The sequence below is a fragment of the Heterocephalus glaber genome, unplaced genomic scaffold (genome assembly GCF_053883595.1).
Source record: "Heterocephalus glaber isolate CG9 unplaced genomic scaffold, H.glaber_assembly_v1.0 deba00001569, whole genome shotgun sequence".
Classification (NCBI taxonomy): domain Eukaryota; kingdom Metazoa; phylum Chordata; class Mammalia; order Rodentia; family Bathyergidae; genus Heterocephalus; species Heterocephalus glaber.
In genome coordinates this window covers 13021286-13041422 of record NW_028258354.1, presented here as the reverse complement: position 1 = coordinate 13041422, position 20137 = coordinate 13021286, and the positions used below count along the sequence as shown (strand labels likewise).

Genomic DNA, 20137 nt, shown 5'->3' with positions numbered 1-20137 from the left:
TTACTTGGCACTTACTATTTGACAGAATTGCTCTGCTTCACCAGCAATTCACAGAGCAGTTTAGGTCAAGGAACACTTTAGAGAGGAGGATACTGAGGTTCATGGGTGGTGATTAATTTTCTGAAGTACACATATCTTGTTAGAAGCAGAGTTGGGATTATGCTTCAGTCTGGCTCTGTAATCTGAGCTCTTTCTTGCTCCATTTACTGAAAAATAAATGAACACTTGATAGTTGTATTCTCTGTGTCAATACTTCAAATATGTGAGGTGGCTGCTGAATTTCTAAACAATAAATTTCCAAGTCCTCCAAAAGCTCAAGCCATATCATACTTTAATAGACAAAGCAAGAGAGAATACAGTTTTAGAGTATGTTTTAGTTACTTTTCTCATTGCTGAGACAAAATACCTGACACCCAAAGTTAAAGGAGGAAAGGTATATTTCAGCTTACAGTTTGTAGAAGTTTCAGTCCATAATTGGCTGGCTCCAAAGCAAGGTAGCATGTCAGAGGGGTGTTACAGAGGAGGAAAAGTCCATGGAAAAGCAGGGCAGGCAGAAGGCAGCCAGGAGTGACATAGCAAAGCAGAATTTTCTTTTCCTCATAGTCCATTCAGGCTACCTGCATTTTGGGTGGTATGATCCATACTCAGGATGGGCTACCCTTAATCCCAGCATCACGTCCTTAATTTCAGCATCAGATATATTAATCCAGCCACCTTCAAAACTCCCCACCTATGACTGCATGAGGCCTTGGGGGAACATCTAGATGCAAGCCATAACTCAGTACTTTCTATTTTTTTCTACCTAATCGCACTTATTTCCAGATACCACCAGGATGGTAAGGTATTTGAAAACCACTTACTATCAAGAGAGATTGAAGAATCTAGACATTTGCAACCTAGAGAAAAAAAACCAAAACATAGATGTTTTGTATGATATTCACAAATTCAGAGAGAGCAAAAAAAATTCTTTTTCACGTACCTAAGTCTTTGGAATGGTAAAAAAACCCCACACACTTTCTAGAAGATTCAAGAAATTATCTGTGTTAGGCAGGGCCCTTCAAAAAGTAGATGCCAAGATGGAATTATATATGCCAGGTCTTCATGGGGAAAATGCAAATGTGGATAGAAATAGGAAGAGAGCTAGGAAGGCTTGAAGAGTAGTCAGACCCGATGCAACTCTGAAAAAGTGAAGAAAAAAGCAAAGCGTTTGGGTAGAAATGTTTTATACTGTCCAGTTGCAGTAGAGTCTTAGGAAAATCTTTTAGCTAAAATCAGCTAACATGGCTGTTGTGTTTCTCAGAAACTAGTCTGAGTTAATAACCCTTAGGGATCACAAACTTGGGGATAAATTTGAAAGTGCAGCATCAATTGTGCAGGTATAATAGGAAGTGTTCTGGGTACATTTTCATGACAGCTACTTCTCACAACTCATTGATCCATTATTAAATCAATTCTTGTAAAAGGGGATTAAGGGCACTGATTGGCTGAGGCCTGGATTCTCAGATCAATCACTCTGGCAAAGAGTATGGGATTTCTCAGAGCCCCATTAAGTCCATTATCTGGGTCAGTTCCCCTGCAACGTGTGGGCTGTGGCAGAGGAAAGGCTGATACCTAAATAAACATGTAGGCATCCTTAGGAAAGTTAGAAGGAAATCTATCTGATAGAATCCAATCTGTCTGGCAGCAAAACCTATGCTTGTTTCTCTGTAATACATCATCTCTTAAAATCTGTGGTGATCAAGGTTTGAAAAGTCATAGTTTTGGGGGTGGGAGGATGCGAATCAAATTCTATGCTACTGAAGGCATCTTGTTATTTATGACATATGTGTTGCCAGCTGTCTTAGTTACTTTTCTCTCATTGCTGAGACAAAATACTTGACACTGAAAATTAAAGAGGAAAGAGTTTATTTAGCTCACAGTCTGTAGAGGTTTCAGTCCATAATCAGCTGGCAGAGTGGCACGTGGCAGAGGGGTGTCACAGAGGAGAAACAGTTCATGGTGCCCACATGGTGATAGCGATACAACAAGGGACCTTAACGGTGTCTTCCTGCCCTTTTTATCTTATCCAAACTACCTGGAGGGTGGTGCCAAACCAATCAGTGTACTAGTTTAGTAATCATACACACTTACTCCCAATGCCACACACTGTAGATTCAGCCACCTCTGAAAAAGCCCTATGACCACATGAGCTTTGGAGGGATATTTAGACACAAACCATAATACCAGCCTAGTTTTAAATCATTGCATAAGTTGTTGATGAACTGACGTGTTCTAGTAGAAATATAATAATTATAAGTGCTAATAATTACTGAGCAATACTCACATGCAGACATTGTGCTGTATATGTATATACATTGAATGCCCTAAACACACTATTTAGATTGTCTAGGACACTAAAGGCTGGGGGGGGGGGGTTAAGAAACTTCCCTGAGAACACAGGTAGGTAAGTGACTGATTGATTGTAAAATTATAACATTTCTTCTTCCTTCCATTTTTACCATGACTATCTCCTCTCCAGGTTGGTCCAATAAAGCTTTTCGGGTTTTTTTCAGGACATATTCTCTTGTAGGTGAGAATGAGAGAGGCTTGTGTTCCTCTAGGCACTATACTGTGGCACTTCACCAACACTAGCTTGAGATGACAAGTGAAGCTTGAGGCTGGCATGATGACAACTGGAATGGAGGGTTGTCCACAATGGCCAGTAATTGCAGGTAGCCAAATACAGTGCAGAGGTTTGGAATTACAGCATTTGATTGACTTTAAAGAGAACTATTTAATGTATCCACTTTGGTTGCCTAGTTTTGTGCTGATACACACACACACACACACACATCAAGATCATGTATGTTAGGGAGCCAATAGAAAGACAGACAAGGACTAAAATGATGAGGGACATGGAGAGACTGTCAAAGGTGATTCCAATGACAACCAAGTTGATTACAGTAATCTTTACTGTGGATGTGGCCTTCTTTAAAGAATACAAATTGACAATGCTGATAAATGAAGGGGTGATTGTGTTTTGAAAAGCCATAATGAATGTACAAAAGCATTCACTGTAAGAATCCCATCAATATCATTTAAATGCATTTAAAATGAAATTCATTACATATAATATCATTTACTGTGTTTTAAAGAGTAAAACCATGGTTAAGAGCTGTTCATATGCATGTTCTTTGAATAAATATAATTAAGATAAGATTGATAAAAATCTAATTTCATCTATCTATATGTAATATGCATGAAGGTTTTACTATCTTCAAGGCACTTTACTACTTTATTTTAATACATTGACTGTGTAGATCTGGAATGATGCACAGATTCTGTACTCCTACCAAGTTCCTACACAACACTGAGTAGCAAAGTTTTCTAGAAACTCAAGCAGGAACTAAAAATGATAATACATTGAGTCTCATGGCCCCAAACCACTGCATCATGAGACTGCAGAGGTTGCCACCACCAGCTAGTGAGCAGGTCTACCCTACCATGAGTATTACCGTGAGCACTAGCTGCTACAGTATCTTGGCTTCCACTGCTACAGCTGGCCACTGGGTGCTGTAGTCCCCATGCCCATTTGCAGAATTTGATCCATTCTTTAACCCTTGGTTGGCCAAGCCAAGGTAGCACACCAGCACTTTATTCCCTGGAGAGTTCAGAAGAACTGATATGCTCCTTTCTGCTTCTGTAATGAAAGACAGACCCTGCTTCCCCCATGACTTACTGCAGGAGAAATTTCTCATACCTAGGAAAAAATATCAGCAGCTGGACAGTAAAAAAACAATAAAAGTGTACTATATGAATTATGTGAGCTTATATATAAAATATTACTTAATGATGTATCCCACTTTTATATGATCCACTAGGCAAATTCCCAGGAGCCTGGGCAGCCACAAGACTTTTGCTTTGATCACACCATACTTTTCCCCAACTTCAATGGGAGAAAGGGCTCTCTCATGTTACTTGCAGTGTTCATTTGACCCATTTTTTATTTGCAGTATAAAACATTCCACATTCCAATTTTCATTTTGCTTTATCTTATTTTCCTTTGAACTACAAAGTTTTCTTGTTTGAGGATGTTTTTCTCTAAATTTAGTTTATGAGAGCCAATGAATTCCCAAGGTGTTTAGTTCATTCTCATGATGAAATTTCCAGGGAAATTTCTCCAATATTAAAAAGTAAAGGTAAATCTTATGTTGTGGTTAAGAAGAATGAGAAATGTCAACGTATACCCGTTTGTTTTCCTTCTAGAATCACTATCCCCAACCAAACTCTAAGGTGGATTTCATTAAAATGTGATATTTATCTTTCCAAAGTGAATTTGTCTTCCTGTGATAATAGATAAATGTCACAATTTGCTGCAAAAAAGTGGATATAGGAAAAGATAAATGATAATTTTTAATGAAAATCATTATTTGAAAATAATGCCTTTCTTAAACATAAAATAATCTCATAGAGACCCAAAATGATGTGATAATTCAAATAAAACAAATTTCTGCTGGAGTCTTACCCTGGTAGTAGAATGTGTCCTCAGCATACGTGAGGCCCGAGGTTCGATCCCCTGCACCACAAAAATAAATTCTAAATGTCCTGTAAGAAGACTTTGGACTAAATGCTCATCGAAACATTGCAACATAGACTCCATTTCCACTTTGTTTTCCATTGCTAATCAGTGAAGGGAAGGAATGATGTATACATTTCTTACCTGAGAAGTGAAGGCAGTAGGTTTAGAATTTGTGGGATTAGACAAGGAAAAGAGACCCAGGAAAATCAGTCATTTGATTCAATTTCCCACTTTTTTTAACAGATGTCGGCACAAACCATCATCAGAAGGGTGCAATTGGAGGAATGAGCAGGAATTCTCAGGGGCTTGATTCAGATCAAGTGTCACACATAGCACAGACAGAGAAGGTATGTTTACTTCTTGCTCCTAGACAAACAATAAGTACTTATCTAACATAATTTAGAAACTAATTATAGTGCACTTCAACAGTTCCTTCACAAATATATCAAATTGGAAATGGATTGGTTGGGGTTCAGTTCAGGACCTGATTTTAATTCTGATTCTGATATTCATTCCTCATCTAGGAATCAAAGTATTAGAGTAAACAATAATATTTTATTTTCCTTTACCGTCATGTAAGTCTAAAGATCAAAATAATTCTGTCTACAACATGCTCTGTTAGTGGAATTAGGAAAAGACCTTAGAGATTTTGAGAATTAAAAAAATGTTTAACAAATTCCTGAAGAAAATGGCAAATACAGAGAAGTCTTCAGCAGGTAGTTAATAAGAGGAACTCTAGTGAAAATACCCTGCTGCTATTTCCCCCATTGCCTGGGGCTGTGAATGGAGGGAGATACCTTGACATAATCATTTGCTGATTCATTCTCAGCAGCTAATATCTATTCATTGAGTAGCTTTACTCTGAACGAGATAGTTAAACCCACCAGGAGGTGAAAAAATTTTCTGGTTATTGGTGGAGATAGCCAAAACTGTCACTTTATGTGCAATTGAAGGATCCAGTTTCTCTACTCTTAATCTATATGGTCTTCCACTTGAAAAAGCAAGGATCACCATATTTGAATCTACAGAATATGATTCAGAGCCAGGAAAAAGGTAAGAATCGGGAACTAGACATTAGCTACTGACTTGGAAATGTCTGAATAGAGATGCTGCCCTTTTTTATTTCTTTATGTTGAAAAATGAAAAAAAAAAGCTGGCTTATAAGAAAATAATTATTGTTAAATTCTCTGGTAGTTGAATATTACACAGATCTGTATGGATTTACTTATACAGTTTTTGGATTTTCTTTTTTGGCTTGAGCTGTGAAAGGGAAAATGCAGATAGGAGTTTTATTCTGCTTTGGCACTGAACACAGTAGATCCACATAACACTATGGTGTACCAATCTTTCATACTCAGAATTTAGCATAAAAACTCTGTGAGATTAATGCTATAGCTCTTCTTTTAGATGTAAATCCTATGTTGCAACTCTGAGTTGTAGGTAAGATCTTCAGGGTTACTTAGGGGTCAGAATCAGGTCTTCTCATTTCAAGTCAGATGTGGTTAGATCTGCTATGTGTCTTCTGGAATCATCAGCTTCTGAAGGCAGCTTGGCTGTGAGAGGGAATAGATTTAGCTCAAATACAGATCAAGACACCAACCAGCAAAGACCTAGAAATATAGGGGCTTTTCTATCCCGAAGACATCATTGCATTTTGGGACCATGGACTGTACAGTCGTCCCTGTTGGGATAATGTTAGGTACCTCATTGCCTATGGATTGAATAAATGATTGAATGATGTGCATGCATGTGTTTCTGGAAGTTAACTGTATGACTGACCAGGCAGACACATTTTCCAAAAGAATGAATCTTCATAAACATAAGAAGTTGAAATGCTTATCATTTAAATTGGTTTATTTTCTGAAAATGAATTTTGAGCTAACTAATCAGGTTGGTCCTGTAATTTAGGTAAATTTCTCAATTTACTCAAGTTTACTTCTGAGGACTAATATAATGGTGAATGATCAAATATAGCAGGTCTTGAGCTCACTGACCTGTGCAAAGGAGAATTTGGGGGGAGAATGAGCATACCTACTCTTACATAATTTATCGAAATTACCAAAAACTAGCACAAACCAATAATTTTCTTTTAGGAAGTAAATCTTAAATTGTTTGCTCAACACAAAAGTCAGTTAAAAACAACATATTTTAATAAACATTTTGCTTCCTATAGTTTTATGCATTGTCAAGAAATAGCAGACTTTCTTATAAATCAAAGACATCAAACAAAGTATTCAGAATTGAGTAAGACTGTCACCAGAGAGACTCTTAGGAGGTTTCTGAATCCCTGCTATCCACAGAATTAAGTTGCAGGTTCATAGATTCGCATCTTGCAGAAAAAGAATTTTTAGGATGCATCAATAAGAGACACAAAGGGATTCATTAGGCAGCAACTTAAAGTGCAAATTTAAAGAAATAGACTGCAGGCCCTCAAGAAAGAGGTATCTTATGATCCACAGCTGGGTGTATTTATGGGGTTTGGGAGTGTCTTCCAGATGAGTGATCTAGGTGTGTATATCTACTGTCTGTCAGTTAACTGTGAGGTGGGGCTTTGTCAAATGTAAACCATTTACATGGGTTTGAAGTTGAGATATGCTGCCCACTAATATTCTTCTCCCTTGAGGATGGAGGAAGCTCAATTTATAGGTGAAAAGAGGTGGTTTTATTCACAGGTGAAAAAAGGCTAATTTTTATGTGAAAGGGAACTGGCCAGGCTTATTGTGGCTTGGGAGAAGAGAGAAAAAGATTTAAACTGGGCTTAAGTAAGTTTTGTGTCCTGAGCTGCAATTTAAAAATTCTGATTTTCCTTGTCTCTTTCCTACCTATTTTTATTTCTTCTATCCCACTCTAAGACCAGGACTGTAAGAATTCACTTTCTCATTTTGTAAGATATTTCAGTCTGTAGATAAGAGTTGAACTTAAGATAAAAGCTACAGATAGGTTAATTGTTTTTAAATTTGGTGAAAAAAAGATCTAACAAATTCATGTTATGAAATATTAGAAACAAACATCAGTCACAAGATAAGGTAAAAAATATGGCATGTCAATGCAATGTCATAAAATACTATATCATTATAAGATACTGTCATGGATATCAGCAACTCTCTACCTTGTTGCTTGTCTCCATATCATACCACATATGCATTGTACTCTTATCCAGAAGACAAAGGAAATAATGAGAGTAACAGCAGAGCTATACTATTGGCATAGGAAAATATGCAAACATATCACTGACTGGAAAAGCCAGGTTTTAGGACATCATGAAGAATTACATCTACAGGTGCATATTCATAGAGACCTGTCTCCAAGGATATTCAGCCACATGTAAATGGTGCCTATTTTCAGAGGGTAGGATTTCAAGGGATTCTATTCTTTTGTTTGTGCTTCTTTGCACAAATAATTTGAATTTTATATAAGAATCTATCATTTATGCTAAGAAGAAAGAAAACTAGAGAGCATTTTTTAAAGCAAAGGTAATACTATAATTATTAAAGCCAGGCATGGCAGTGCATACCTGTAATCCTAGCACTCCAGAGACTGAGACAGGAGAAACACCCCAAGTTCAAGTCCAGCCTAGGCTATATTGCGAATTCAAGGACAGCCTGAGCTATATAGTGAGAACCTGTGTCACACACACACACACACACACACACACACACACACACACACACCGAGAGAGAGAGAGACCTGTAATTATTAGCAATAGTAAGCAATTGATTTAAAAATCTGAAAATAATTTTTATTCTCAAGAGTTTACAACTTTTTTAAAGACACCTCTCATTGGGTGGTCTTGAATTTAATCACTTTTTGTATCCTTTGAATGTTATATATAAATACAGGCTCTAAATGGAATCCATCAAGACTTTCAGATGAAAAGCAAAATCTAAATATACAAGTTAGGTCAAATATCTGAAACTGTAGTCTAAATAATACCAAATGTTTAGCTGTTTTGTATCATGTACAAAAAGTATGTAAAGAATGACATTTTCATTTGTCATGCAGCCATTGTGAGAATTATTGAGATTCAGCCTAGAGAGAAGGGGAAGAGACAAGGACATTTGATTTTACACCTGCCTTTTCAGAAACATTTGTATGCAAGAGAAATAACATTGCCAGTAGCATCTCAAACACAAAGGACATGGAAATGTACAGGACACATCAGAATTGGTGACAAAATTCAAGCACTCCATTGTTAGAAGATTACCAAACTGCTTTTTTCTCACATTTTACTCCTTTTTTCACAGTTACTCAATATTTCTGATGGCAGGTGGGTAGATGTGTTTCCCCTATACACCAAGCAAAGCAATTTTCTAGCAGATTCTTCAGCAGACTCCAGCTGGGTGTCCTCCAGCTCAATTTAATTCCAACACCATTTGCCTGGAGGTAGTGTCCTATTCCCTGAGACCTCACTCCCACAATACCTCCTCCTCCCCAACTTTAAATACAAGTGGCAATCACAGGTTGTGACCTATACTTCTGACTGAATGGTACAAATCAGGGATCCTATGAACCCTTCCTTGGGTTCAATTAATTTACTGGGGTGGCTCACAGAATCCGAGAAGACACTAATTATATTTACCAATTTAATCATAAAAGATACAAGGAAACAGCCAGAAATAAAAGACTCATAGGTCAAAGAATGGCAGATGGGCACAGAGCCTCCACCCTCTCCAGCGGGGTGCCACCCTTTGGAAACCACCACCCATCCAGCCATCTGGAAGCTCCCTACCCAAACCCAGCCCTTTTGGGTGTTTATAGGAACTTCATTCATAGCGTGATTGATTAAATCATCGGCCACCGGTGAACAATTTGATCTTCAGCCTTTCTCCTTTCTTTGGAGACTGCAGATAAGAAAGTCCTAATCTTGTAATCATGCCTTGAGCTTTCCAGAGAATAATCCTATTCTGAGCCCCTTAAGGGCTCCCAGGCCTCAACCCTCTTGTTTGCCTAGAAAAGACACTTACTACCCCAGAGATTCCAACATTTCTAAGCATTGTGTGCCAGGAAATGGACAAACATCAAATATACCTATCTTACTCTAAATCACAACCTGCACAAGAAGTTTAAAATTTAAACGGTTCTCTTTTACTAGGCATCTTTAGAAACTTGGTATGTGAGAGTTCAGTGTTGAAAGATCAACAGACAACTGCAGAGAGCCAGTTTTTGGATTAAGCAGAAATGCCTGTACTCTCTGCAGACTTCTTATTCTCTGCAATGAATGAGGGTTGGCATTAGAAAGCTAAACCACATAACACATACAGGGTATTAATATTCAGTAAACATGACTGCAGTCACCAAGCGCTGAATGTCTGCAGCAAGAGTGTTCCCAGCCTCCTTGAAAATAGTGCAGCTGTTACATTAATGGGCGAGAATCCAGAGTAATATCAAGGAATAAAAACTGTGTAGTTTGATTAGTTCTAGTGGATGTCATCTTCAAAATGCGACTAATTTGATAATACCAGAGTGTTTCTGAGGGAAGAAAGGAAATAAGGATAATGTTATGTAAATAGATACATTATTATTTTCATCTCTTTTGACATCAACCATCCTAGAAGCAAAATGACAGAGAGGAAGTGAGAAATCAGGGAAGCAGCCTTTCTGTCTGTACATAATTGCAGGATGGGCTGACAGCTCCAGGCTGGAGGATGGAGAGTGGGCCCAGCACAGGCTGGCTTCCCCCTCGTAACTGTAATAGGAGCTCACACTCACGGAATGTTTAATATGTTCTGAGCCCTTTGCTAGCAGCGTCACATAGATGATAGCATCATTTAATCTTCACCACCACCCTGCAGAGCAAGTACTGTTATCACTGTCATTTTACAGATATGAAAATTGAAACGGGGAAAAGCTAGGCAGCTTTTCAAGGTCACACAGCAAGAAGTACAGATTGGCACTGGATAGGGCCATGGCTCCCTCTACTATTACATTCTTTTGTTTCTCAAAGTTGCCTAGGAAATGAAGGCTGTATTATAGGTAATCCACCTCATTCTCTTGTTCCAAGTTGGGTCATTTGGGAGGAAAGATTTGTTAAAATTTTTATGTGGTGGAAATACTTTCCATCAAGTGAAATCAAGACCTTTTTTATGTTGTTATCTTTAAAGCACCCTCCACTCCTTTTTCCTTATCTCCTTGCCTGTGTCCCCCCATTCCACCACTGGTCTACAGAAGAACTAAATACATATCTAATTAGAAAGTAAGGGAGAAAAGATGGGTCTGGAAATGTTTGGAACTGAAATTTGAGGTATGAATCCACCTGATAGTATTGTGGTCTGGATAAGTATCCCCTAGAAGCCCATATGGGAAAGGCCTGGTCCTCAGGCTGTAGGGCTACTAAGAAGAGGAGAAATTTTTAATTTTCTCCTTCTAGTGGGAATAAGTTAGTCACTGGTGGTATGACTGTGAAGGAGGTATTTGGATTCAGGCCCTTGATGTTTCTCTCTGCTTCTTAACTACCATGAAGTAACTAGGTTGCTCTATGACGATATAGTTCCTCCTCACAGGCTCAAGCCAACAGAGCCTTATGATCCTGGTATGGAACTTCTGAACCCATAAGTCAAAAGAACACTTTCCATTTTTTAAGTTGATTACCACAGGTATTTTGTCAGAGTAACTATTATGGCTTTTAGCTAGATGTCCCCCAAAAAATCCTCATGCAGTCATGGGTGGGGCTTTTTCAGAGGTGGCTGGATCTAGAGTGTGTGATGATGGGATTAAGGGTGTGTGGTTACTAAATTAAATTGCTTGGTTTGGTACCTGCTCTAAGGCATTCTAAGCAGAAAGAAACTGCTATTGTCACTTGTGGCTTGTAGCTTGGTCCCTTCTGCCTTCCATCTTCTGCCCTCCATAAACTATTTCTCCTCTGTAATGCCCCTCTGCCATGCCACCCTAACATGGAGCCAGCCAACTATGAACTGAAAGCTCTACAAACTGAGCTACAATAAGACTTTCCTCCTCTAACTATGGGTGTTGGGTATTTTGTCTTAGCAATGGGAAAACTAACTAAGTAATGAAAAGGAGACTAATGCAGACAATAAATACTCTTCCCTTACTCTGTGTAGTGACTTGAACACAGCCAGTGAATACTGAATGCTCCTTGGGACTTAAATCCTTATCAAAGTCCAACTTCTTCTTGCTTTGAATGCTTTATAAAATAAGACTAAACCTCCCTTAAAGTGAGAAAAAAGTAGTAGTACATTTTTAGCACTCCAGTCAGGCTTTATTATCTCCACTAACCTAGAAGAAGGGTGTTGGGAGAGTGTTTACCCAAATTTATTTTACTGTCATTGAGAGATATTACATGTAGACATTTTATCCCCAGTTTAAAGGACTTAACTACCTACTTCTCCATGAAAATACACACTTTTGTTGCTTTTGGTTGTATATCTAGACTAGTATATATAGTACAGTACTCACTAAAGGTACAGTACTCACTAAAGGTAACTATAATAACCATTGCAATTACTGGAATTCATTTATAGAGAAATTTTTATATGACCTCAAGATATCTTCTAAGTGGTCACAATTCTCTTAAACTAAGCATCAAACTATGCTATACTACTGAGATTTTAGATAAGAAATTATTCTTAAAATTTCTGCTATTGAGCATTATATAATCATTTTCAAAGATAATATAATTTAATGATGTTGTGTTGAACAATGAAACCCTTAAAACATTAATGTATGACAGCTAGATTAGATCTAGAATTGCTGAAAAGTCTATAGTTTGATGGATAAACAAAATTGTGGTTTATATTATTAAACTAGAAAGCATCACTAAACATACTTTTTATGATTGAAAGTCTTCCTCACCCTATTCAGCTTCTATAATGATCCATTTATTACTGCTTTAGTCTTTATATCTTGTCCAGATTTTTCTCAAAATATTAGCCAAGTCGTGTATTACTAGTGCTTCTCAGTATTTAATTAGGTTCAAAATCTAAACATTTCAGCCATTCCACCACTCCCAGACCAGAGGAAGGGGCTTCTGGGCTGCTGTTTCACTGCTCCCAGCCCAGAGGAAGGAGCTTTTGGGCTGCCATTCCACCGCTCCCAGCGCAGTGGAGGTGAGCCGTGCGGGCACCAACAGCATGCACCCCCCGGCATCGAAATGAGAAGACATGTAAACAAATCTCAAATCAGACTTCCAGATCATCTACAGCAACCCAAGGAAAAGGAGATGGAACAATCTGATGCTCAACCACCTACACTCCCTGAACTGGAAACAAAAGAGGATATGGAAAAAATGAAATCAGAAATAATTTCTCAGATAACAGCAGAGATTGTGTCCATAGTCCAAGACTTGATTAATAAATCTAGAGAGGACACCATTAAAAAAATAGAGGAGCTTAGGAACATGATGGAATCCCAACATAGGAAACAAATGGAATCCATAGAACAGATGCAAACAGATTTCCAGGAGATTAAAAACTCCATTGAAAGTCTACACAGCAGAATGAGCCAATGTGAGGACAGAATATCAGATATAGAAGATAAGATTGCAATTAGTGACCAGGAAAAGAAAAATTGTTTCAAAATTGTAAGGGACCATGAGAAAGCAATCTACCAGTTGCTAGACGATGCAAAGAATAATGTAAGACTGATTGGAGTCAATGAAGAAACAGGAGAGAGTGCAGATGACATAAAAAAAAATGTTCACAGAAGTGATGGCAGAAAACTTGACAAGCAGGGGAAAAGAACTTGACTTACAGATAAGTGAGGCATATAGGACTCCAACTAACCTTGATCAAAAAAATCTACACATACGTATATAACTGTTAAGATTCCAGAAACACAACAGAAGAACAAAGTTCTACAAGCAGTTAGAGAAAAGAAACAAATCACATACAGAAGAAAGCCCATCAGAATCACAGCAGACTTCTCAATGCAAACCCTCAAGGCAAGAAGAGCTTGGAGTGACATATTTCAAGGCCTAAAGGAAAACAGCTTCCAACCCAGATTGATGTACTCGGCAAAACTATCTTTCAAAATTGATAGAGAAATAAAATACTTTCATGACAGTGAGCACCTTAGGAACTTCATGAATACAAAAGCAGCACTCTAAAAACTTTTAAGCAATATCGTAGGAAAAAACAATGAGGATCACAACCCCAGGATGCCAGCAGATTTAATCCATTGGGCACAACAAGAAATTACATGCAAATGGGGAGAATCCAACAAAAAAGAAAAAGTTATGACAATATAAGTCAATATGTATCAGTTATAACCATCAATGTTAATGGTCTCATTTCACCAATCAAAAGATATAGACTGGCAGAATGGGTCAAGAAGCAAGATCCAAGAATATGCTGCATACAAGAAACACACTTAATTCAAAGAGAAACACATAGATTGAAAGTTAAAGGGTGGAAAACAATACTCCATGCGATGGGAACCCGAAAAAAAGCAGGAGTAGCTATCCTCTTTGCAGATCAAGTGGATTTCAAACCAACACTGATTAAGAGAGACAAAGAAGGACCTTACATTCTTGTAAAGGGAACAATCCAACAATCCAACAATCCAACAGGAAGAGATGACAACTATAGAAAACCAATACTAACGGACATGAAAAGTCATATATGTACTAAAACAATAGTAGTGGGGGACCTCAATACCCCACTGTCACAAATAGATAGATCAACTAGACAAAAAATAAGAAATGAAATACTAGAACTCAATTGAACTCTTGAACAAATGAACTTAACAAATGTTTACAGAGTGTTCCACCCCACAAAATCAGAATACACATTCTTTTCAGCTGCACACAGGTCATTCTCCAAAATAGACCACATACTCCCTCATAGAATGTGTTTAAGTAAATACAAAGGAATTGAAGTTATCCCCTGTATATTATCAGACCATAGTGTGATGAAATTGGAGATCAATAGCAAAAGATACGGCAAAAATTACATAAACACATGGAAATTGAACGACACACTAGTCAATAACCAATGCGTAACAGAGAAAATTAAAGAAGAAATCAGACAGTTCCTGCAATTATATGACAATGACAATATAACATATCAGAATCTATGGGACACAATGAAAGCAGTCTTATGAGGGAAATTCATAGCAGTGAATATGCATATTAGGAAAACAGAGTGAGCCCAATTAAACAACCTGATGCTGAACCTCAAGATTTTAGAAAAAGAAGAGCAGGGCAAACCCAAAGCTCATAGAAAGGAGGAAATTATAAAGGTCAGAGCAGAAATCAATTCAATGGAGATTAAGAAAACAAGAGAAAAAAATTAATGAAGCCAAGAGTTGGTTCTTCAAAAGAATAAATAAAATTGGCAAACCTGTAGTCAATCTTATCAGAAAAAGGAAAGAAAAGGCCCAAAGCCATGCAATTAGGAATGAAAAGGGTGAAATTACAACAGACCCAGCTGAAATCCAGAGGATCATCAATACCTACTTCCAGAACCTATCTGTCAATAAGATGGAAAACACAGAAGAAATGGACAGATTCCTAGATACATAGGAATTACCAAAGTTGAATGAAGAAGACCTAAAAATTCTAAACTAACCAATATCAACCAATCAAATTGAAAATGTAATTAAAAATTTACCAACTAAGAAAAGCCCAGGCCCTGATGGCTTCACTGCTGAATTCTACAAAACATTTAGAGAGGAGCTAATGCCACTACTGTTTAAACTCTTCAATGAAATTGAAAGGGAAGCAATACTCCTGAATTCATTCCTGGAAGCAAGCATCACCTTGACCCCAAAAGCACAGAAAGACCCAACCAAAAAAGAGAACTATAGGCCAATCTCACTAATGAACACTGGTGCAAAAATCCTTAATAAGACACTGGCAAAAAGAATGCAGAAGATCATCAAGAAGATCATACATCCTGACCAAGTGGGATTCATCTGAGGGATGCAGGGATGGTTTAACCTATGCAAGTCAATCAATGTAATACACTATACCAATAGAGCCAAAGTCAAAAGACATATGATCATCTCAATTGATGCAGAAAAAGCATTTGACAAAATCCAACATGCTTTTATGATAAAAACCCTTCAAAAAATTGGAATAGATGGTCTCTACCTCAGTCTGATAAATGTCATCTATGAAAAACCAACAGCCAATATCACACTAAATGGTCAAAAACTGAAATGCTTCACACTAAAATCAGGAACAAGACAAGGATGTCCACTAACACCACTCCTGTTGAATATAGCTTTGGACACATTAGCCACAGCAATTAGACAAGAGAAAGAAATAAAAGGAATAAAGATAGGTAATGAAGAGGTCAAATTGTCATTATTTGCAGATGACATGATATTCTATATGGAAGACCCCAAGAAATCCACCAAAAGTCTTCTAGACTTAATAACCAAATTCAGTAAAGTAGCTGGATACAAGGTCAACACACAAAAATCAATAGCTTTCCCCTATACAAACAATAGACTCACTGAGACAGAAATAGGGCAAACAATTCCTTTCACAATAGCATCCAAAAAACTGAAATACCTATGAATCAACCTAACAAAAGAAATCAAAGACCTCTTCTCTGAAAACTGCAGCACTCTGAAAAGAGTGATTGAAGATGGTATCAGAAAATGGAAAGACATCCCATGCTCCTGGGTAGGAAGGATCAATATAGTGAAAATGGCCAATAGATTCAGTCCTATCCAATCCCTATTGAAATCCCAGCATCATACTTTACTGATCTTGAGAAAACAATCCAAAAATTCATTTGGAACAAGAAGACACCCAGAATAGTAAAAGCAATTCTAGGTAACAGAGACATGGCAAGGGGGTATCACAGTCCCCAACTTGAAACAATACTACAAAGCTACTGTGATTAAAAACTGCAGGGTACTGGCAAAGAAACTGACCTGAGGACCAGTGGAACAGATTATAAGATGCAGAAACAACTCCAGACACACTCAGTCTTCTCATCTTTGATAAAGGAGCCAAACACCCTCATTGGAGGAAAGATAGCCTCTTTAATAAATGGTGCTGGAAAAATTGTGTTTCAACATGCCAAAGATTAAATCTAGACCTATACTTCTCACTATGCACTAAACTAAAATGGAAATGGATTAAAGATCTAAATATTAAAATAGAAATGCTGAATCGCCTGCATCAGACATTAGGTAGAACTCTTGAAGACATTGGTGTATGAAAAGATTTTATGAACAAAACCTCAGTTGCCTGTGAACTAGCACAATCAACAAGTGGGATCTCTTCTTATTAAAAAGCTTCTACACAGCAAGAGGAACCACCAACAGTGTGGAGACAACCCACAATGTGGGAAAAAAATCTTCACCTGCTCTTCCTCAGGCAAAGGTCTACTATCTAGAATCTATAAAGAACTTTAAAAAATCAGACCTCCCAAATTTAAAGACCCAATCTGAACATGGGCATCTGAAATGAAAAACATTTCTCAGACAAAGAAGTAGAAATAGCAAATAAACATGAAAAAATGTTCAGCATCACTGGTCATTCGAGAGATGCAAATGAAAACAACACTAAAATTCCACCTCACCCCAGAAGGAATGGCTGCTATCATGAAATCAACTAATAACAAATGCTGGCGGGGCTGTGGGGAAAGAGGAACCCTGCTCCACTGCTGGTGGGAGTGTAGACTGGTGCAAGCACTGTGGAAATCAGTATGGAGATACCTCAAAGCAGTAGGACTGGAAATCCCATTTGACCCAGCTATTCCCCTGCTGAGTATCTTCCCCAAAGAATTAAAAGAATCATACCACAGTGATATATGTGCACCCATGTTCATAGCAGCACAATTTGTAATAGTTAAAACTTGGAAGCAGCCCAAATGCCCATCAACTGGAGACTGGATAAAGAAAATGTGTGTGTTTTTTTTAATAAATTGGAGTACTACTCAGCCATAAAAAATGAGAAATTAGAGACATTTATAGCTAAATGGATGCACACTGAGGTGACAGTCTTAAGTGAAATAAACAGGACACATGTAAATACCATATAGTTTCTCTAGCGTGAGAAACTGAAAGTGTAAATAAAGACTAAAAGTTATAATAGATAATGTGAGGTAGGAAAAAACAGGGCAAAGGGGAAGGGGAAGTGGGAGGGGTAGGAGAAAGGAAAGAAGGGAATGGAATTAATATGAGAAAATGGAAAAATGGAAACAAAGTCTTTGTAAATAGGGAGGGATGGAGGAGTTGAAGGGAGGGCAGGGGAAGGGTGAAAAATAAGAACCAAGAGAGATTATGTAAAGGTGCAAATTTTCAATGATGTATGTCATTATATTGTATACCTAAAATGTACCAATAGAATAAAATTTATAAAAATCTAACCATTTGATTAAATACAGATGAATCTCCAATATATCTGTATAAAAGACTCTTGGGATGTAGTAAGCAAGGGAGACTTCTATTAGAAGAAAGTGTTAAATTAGTGACCTGAATCTATATCTCTATTTCTAACTTTAAAGTCAGCCTGGTTCTTTATGCTTTTTGGAAATCACTCAATTAAGCAAGAGATTTTTATTGAGCATAAAATATTCTGGCCAAGGTGACATACTAGGTTTATAGTAATATACAGGAAAGGGTAACACATACTGTAGTTTTAAGTGTTCAGATCAGGGGATTAGAAATATACACAAAAAATATTATTATTAAGAATAAAAAGGATTTCCTAGGGCAGAGAAGGTGAGCCGGTCCCAGCACCCAGAAGGAAGCTCCCCCGCTGCCATCCCAAGCTCCTAGGGCAGAGAAGCTGAGCTGGTCCCAGAACCCAGAAGGAAGCTCCCCCGCTGCCATCCCAAGCTCCTAGGGCAGAGAAGGTGAGCCACGTAGGTGCCAGAAGCACACCCCCCTGCCCCATGGAAATGAGAAAACACATAAACAAGCCTCAAAAACAGAGCTCAACCCCAAAGGGAAACTACATGGAACAATCTGATACTCAACCACCACCTGGACTCTGAACTGGCAACAAAAGAGGATGTGGGAAAAATGAAATCCAAAATAATTACTCAGATAACAGCAAAGATTTTGCTCATGGTGCAAGACAGGATTAAGAAATCTAGAGAGGACACAGATAAAAAATAGAGGATCTGAGGAACATGGTGGAATTCCAACATAAGAAACAAATGGAATCCATAAAACAGATACAAACAGATTTCCAAGAGATTAAAAAATCCATCGAAAGTCTGCGCAGCAGAATGAACCAATGTGAGGACAGAATGTCACATATAGAAGATAAGATTGCAATTAGTGAGGAGGAAAAGAAAAATTGCTTTAAAATTGTAAGGGAACATGAGAAATTAATCCAGCAGCTGCTAGACGATGCAAAGAAGAATAACATAAGACTGATTGGAGTCAATGAAGAGAGAGGAGAGAGTGCAGATGACATAAAAAAAATGTTCACAGAAGTGATGGCAGAAAACTTCCCAAGAAGGGGAAAAGAACTTGACATACAGATAAGTGAGGCATATAGGACTCCAAATAGCCTTAATCAAAAAAATCTACACATAGGCATATAATAGTTAGGATTCCAGAAATCCAACAGAAGAACAAAATTCTACAAGCAGTGAGAGAAAAGAAACAAATCACATACAAAGGAAAGCCCATCAGAATCACAGCAGACTTCTCAGTGCAAACCCTCAAGGCAAAAAGAGCTTGGAGTGATGTATTTCAAGCCCTAAAGGAAAACAGCCTCCAACCCAGATTGATGTACCCTGCAAAACTATCTTTCAAAATTGATGGAGAAATAAGATACTTTCATGATAAAGAGCACCTCAGGAACTTCATGAATACCAAACCGGCACTCCAAAAAATTTTAGACAATACCCTAGGAAAAGACAATGAGGATCACAACCCCAGGAAACCCAGCAGAATGAATCCATTGGGCATGACAAATTAAACGCAAAGTGGGAGAATCCAACAAAAAGAAAAAGTCATGACAAGGCTTTTAAAACTTTTAACTTCATCTCCCTAATGAGTGTGTAATTCAATCTTATTATTGTACTGATTAGTATTTTTCTGATTCTAGAGTTGCACACCATTCCTTGTGCTATACTGGCTATTTATCATTTTCTTATGTCTAGATTTTAATTGGGTTGTCTATTAATGAGCTCTAAGAATTCTTTATATAGTCTGGTCATAGGTTATATGCATTGTAAATATGGTCTGTTTAAGGACTACTTTTCATTTTAATGATGTCATTTAAAGTTCCAAATTTTGATGGAATCTCATTTATCAATTTTTTTCTTTTATACATCATGTTTTTTGTATCCTAGGTAGTTCTTGCCTACCCTGAATTCATAAATATTTTCCCTTATAATTTCTTCTTAAAGTTTTATACTTCTTGGCTTTCTTATTTAGGTTCATAGATCCCATCAAGTTAATTTCATGTATGGAAATAAAGGGTTGAGGTTAATTTTTTATTTATGGATACCAGGTGTTCTAGTGCCATTTGCTGAAAACACTATCTCTTCCTCGGCTCTTGAATTGAGTTTATATTCTATAAAGTGTTAATGTTAAATAATCTTTCAAAACTCAGTGGACCATATATGTGTGGTTCTATTTCTAGATTCTGTTTTATTCAAATGATCTATATGTCTTTCCTTACACCAACACTACCTTGATTAC

The 20137-nt window shown here is 37.5% G+C and overlaps 1 long non-coding RNA gene across 1 annotated transcript in view; it reads left to right on the top strand.

Annotated features, from left to right (window-relative positions):
* LOC147823736 (uncharacterized) overlaps nt 1–20137 on the top strand; it is a 74905-nt gene that overhangs the window by 20817 nt on the left and 33951 nt on the right. Inside the window, exon 2 of the long non-coding RNA XR_015443403.1 lies at nt 4802–4905. This is a non-coding gene — a long non-coding RNA (uncharacterized LOC147823736). The remainder of the gene's footprint in view (nt 1–4801; nt 4906–20137) is intronic.